Genomic DNA, 4,820 nt, shown 5'->3' with positions numbered 1-4,820 from the left:
CCCTCTAATGTATGTTTTTTTTTTCTTACCAACCGAAAGTTCTTGAAAATTCAAGAAAATGTTGCTTTGAAACCATATTACTAAAGTAATAAACAAAGAAGTTATAGCACTTTCAATATTTATTGCAACCGTTATTTTACCTGATTCTGATTATACTTAGACCTGAAACTTATGATATTTTTGGAGAAAAAATTGCAGGGTTTGCATTGAAAAGTTAATAAAGATATGCCATATATCATGAATAGGGGAAGTCAAAGTAAAGGAGTCAAACCTGTTGTTTCGTATTTATAACAAGTAAGGAAGGTTAAGTTCGGGTGTAACCGAACATTACATACTCAGTTGAGAGCTATGGTGACAACATAAGGGAAAATAACCATGTAGGAAAATGAACCGAGGGAAACCCTGGAATGTGTTTGTATGACATGTGTATCAAATGAAAGGCATTAAAGAGTATTTTATGAGGGAGTGCGCCATAGTTCTATAGGTGGACGCCATTTAGGGATATAGCCATAAAGGTGGATCAGGGTTGACTCTAGAATGCGTTTGTACGATATGGGTATCAAATGAAAGGTATTAATAAGTATTTTAAAAGGGCGTAAAGATGGACCAGGGGTGACTCTAGAATGCGTTTGCACAATATGGGCATCAAACGAAAGGTGTTAATGAGTATTTTAAAAGGGAGTGGGCCTTAGTTCTATAGGTGGACGCCGTTTCGAGATATCGTCATAAAAATGGACCAGGGGTGACTCTAGAATGTGTTTGCACGATATGGATATCAAATTAAAGGTATTAATGAGGATTTTAAAAGGGAGTGGTGGTTGTTGTATAGGTGGTCGCCTTTTCGAAATATCGCCATAAAGGTGGACCAGGGGTGACTCTAGAATGCGTTTGTACGATATGGATATCAAATTAAAGGTATTAATGAGTATTTTAAAAGGGAGTGGTGGTAGTTGTATATGTGAAGGCGTTTTCCAGATATCGACCAAAATGTGGACTAGGGTGACCCAGAACATTATCGGTTGGATACCGCTAATTTATTTATATATGTAATACCTGGCAAGATTTTAAGGGTGTTTTATTTCGCCCTGCAGAACTTTTTCATTTTCTTCTACTTAATATGGTAGGTGTCACAACCATTTTATAAAGTTTTTTCTAAAGTTATATTTCGCGTTAATAAAACAATCCAATTACCTTACCATGTTTCATCCCTTTTTTCGTATTTGGTATAGAATTATGGCATTTTTTTCATTTTTCGCAATTTTCGATATCGAAAAAGTGGGCGTGGTTATAGTCCGATATCGTTCATTTTAAATAGCGATCTGAGATGAGTGCTCAGTAACCTACATACCAAATTTCATCAAGATACCTCAAAATTTACTCAAGTTATCGTGTTAACGGACGGACGGACGGACGGACATGGCTCAATCAAATTTTTTTTCGATCCTGATTATTTTGATATATGGAAGTCTATATCTATCTCGATTCCTTTATATATGTACAACCAACCGTTATCCAATCAAACTTAATATACTCTGTGAGCTCTGCTCAACTGAGTATAATAATACCACTATGCGACAAAATCAACTTTTTTTCTGGATATTGGACAAAACCACTGTTTCGTAGAGATTGAGGCTTAAGTAAACAAAGTACTATCTCCGTTTTTCGAACTTAGCCACCAAAAAATAGATATCGGCCTACGAAGTTTGAAGTTCGAAATTCTATATTTCGAAATTTTATTTTATTTTTTTGTCAACGAGTTCAGCAAATTAAACCAGTAAAAATGTGGGCGTGGTCCGCCCTTTTCCCTTATTAGAAGGGCTGAATTCTTTTTTGAGAAATTTAGTATAACAGCTGTTACACGAGAGACTCTGACTTCTGAATACGACTTTGTTAGCTGACCTAATCATGTGAAAACGACTTCATAGGTTAAATGGACATTAAACGGAAATGTGGAGCTTCTCAAGGCCAAAATAATGACATATCAATTTTAAAAATAGGTCGTCAAATAACCAAGTTACAACGAAAAAACCTTTTTGGGTGTATTTCGAAGGATCAAAAAAAATTTTCCGAAACGCTCTCAACATAATCTTCAAATTTAGGGGCGGAAATTAGCAACTTTTTTTTCGACCCAGTCTAATGCACAGTACGCTATTTTCCGTCATAAGTATTTTGAACTTAATAAAAAGTGTTATAAAGTTTACATATGCAAAACCAAAAGAAACATTATTTGCAACCCGAAGTGTTTTTATGATTATTTAACTCTAAACGTAGAACTAACGGGTTTCCTTCTGCCATGAAGTTTAGAAAAAGCATTTCCAGCGACAATCAAGAGATTGGAAATTTCTTCGCTCAATTCTTTCACCCTAATTACTCTGCTGTGATTGATTCATCACCTGCAAATTATCCTTATGAGCTCCATTCAAGTAACTCAATATATGCTCCACATTTGTTGCCTGAAGATGTTCTATTACATCTAAAAACCCTAAAAGAATCCTTCAAATACGGTCGCGATTTGATCCCAACATGTTTCCTTAAAAAATGTGCTGAATACATTTACCAGCCCCTTACTGATCTGTTCAACCTCTTTTTAAATAAAATAATTCTAAAAAAAATTTTAGTTAAGCGGTTTTATTGAAAACAATACTTACATGAAGTAATAATAATAATAAAAGCTAGAAAATAATTAGGTAGGTCCTAGGTACTAATCATCACACTCCTCATCAATCTACGGCGTTGATCAGACAATTAAATAAAAGGTTGGGTGTGTGAAATTTCTAAAAATGTGAGGTGTTCGGCCGGGGTGCGTGTGCTCCTGGAGGTAGGTGGGCGCACCGGGGTCGATCTCAGTGGGAATAGGTGTATGGAATAGAAAATAAGCAAATAGACGAGATTTCTCGTTATAATATATGTGGTTTATTGTATAACTATATGAATTAGTTGGTTACAATATTACCTGAATTTATTGTGATCAGAACGGCAGAGATCGCTGGCGGCAGATGTGTACGCGTTGGCTGTTAGAATCCAAGAGACCGGTTGTATTGAAAGCTACAACCGTTGACCCGCAAAATCCTCCGTTTTGGAAGGGGAAGGCACCCACACATCAACCCCGACATGCATATGCATGAGTGCTGACAAAAAGCACACATACACGTGCATGTACATGCATGCACATGCATGTGGCGGTGATGGTGTGGGTGGTTATACATTAAAGCGAGTATCGATTTGCAGAGTTGCATTGGGGGGATCGCAATCAAATGCGGAAACGTTAGGCATCCTGCCTAAACATGCCGGCTCCCTTGCGATACGCAACATCGTTTTACCCCCCCCCCCCCCCCCCGCTGAAAAGCAACGAGAAAAACGTTTGCATTAAAACTAAACTTAACCTAAATTGCGTATTTCGCCAGCGTCGCGGGTGACCGGGAGTCCTGCCCGAATTGCGCAGCATGCCACCTAAGCTAGGATGAAAAATAAACATTAGAAGTGGAGGAAAGTCAATATTTCTTGCCTTTGGTTATACATAATTCTTAGATATTACTAGAATCCATGAAGTGATATGACGTAGAAGGTCCATCGTGCTGGACGAAGAGGCCGAGGTCTCCGTTCCAGACTGGCAAAAAAAATTTTTTTTTTGTTGGACGGAGAGGCCGCGGTCTAAGTTTCAGATTCGCATTATTTTTGTTTGGGTGGACGAAGAGGCCGAAGTCTCCGTTCCAGACTCGCATTATTTTTGTTTAGGGTTTTCTGGGCTGGACGAAGAGGCCGAGGTCTCCTTTCCAGGGTCTAGTGTATCGTGTCGCTCTCGCGGCGACTGCCCTTTTTTTTGTTGGATGAGGTGTGGCATCTTTTGAGGTGCCAGGGCGAGTGACCGTGAGGTTGGTTGGGTGAATCGGCGGTGTTTTTTTTACAAAACGTATGTTAAAAGAGATGAGTAAAGCGAGTTTAAAACGAAGCGTAGGGGCCGCCGAAGGTATGGATTAAATTTTGTGCGACAACTCATGACGAATAGCGCAAATCGTAATTAAATTCGGAAGTGTACCAACTGCCGGTGCTTGCATGCAGTTTGGCGATGCGTTCTCAACGACGCGTTCTATCTGCACGTACCATTTTGAGATAGCATGCAACCCTGTCGTGTATTTATTGGTTAGCTGACAGCTGGTATGGTGAATTTGTGGTGTGCGAGTATATATATATATATATATATATATGTGTTTGCTTGCCCTTGAAAAGAAAAAACTAGGTCACTGGGGCAGTAGCACACTAGGCCGGTAGAAACAGTTGGCTTTTTTCCAATTTCGGGATTTTGTTGTGTCGGGATTCTTTACTTTCGGGACTCGGATGGTTTTTGCACCGAGCCTTTATAATGACCTTTTGTGATATTTGTTGTTGAAAAACAACAAGTCCTGCCCCCCAGCCAGAAAACAGTACCCAAAAAACCGAAAGGGTAAAGAAAAAACACCAAAAAAAATTTCTTTGTTAAAAAAAAAAATAAATTTTTTGCAAGGAGAAGTTTGTTTTTGTTTTGTTTTCCTTTTTTTGAATTCCTTTGTTGTGTATGCCTGGTTGGTGCTGCATTAAATGCCCACATGAGTAAGGAATAGAAAAACACGTCAGTCCCGATTGTGATGTTTTGCGTTTTTCGGTACTGCTGTGGTGTAGTTATCGGTATCCGTTTTTTTTTCTTTCTTAATATGACAGCACTAATGAAAACTGTCGGTGTTGTGCCGTGGGTTGCCATCCAGTGGTTTTCCCGTAACAGGAATTTTCCAGGGTACATTAATGTAGGATTGTGGTGGATAAATTACCCTCACCACATTGTTATT

This window comes from Eurosta solidaginis, chromosome X, assembly GCF_040869045.1.
Source record: "Eurosta solidaginis isolate ZX-2024a chromosome X, ASM4086904v1, whole genome shotgun sequence".
Lineage (NCBI taxonomy): Eukaryota > Metazoa > Arthropoda > Insecta > Diptera > Tephritidae > Eurosta > Eurosta solidaginis.
The sequence above is the reverse complement of the archived record's forward strand: the minus strand, read 5'-3'. Positions refer to the sequence as shown.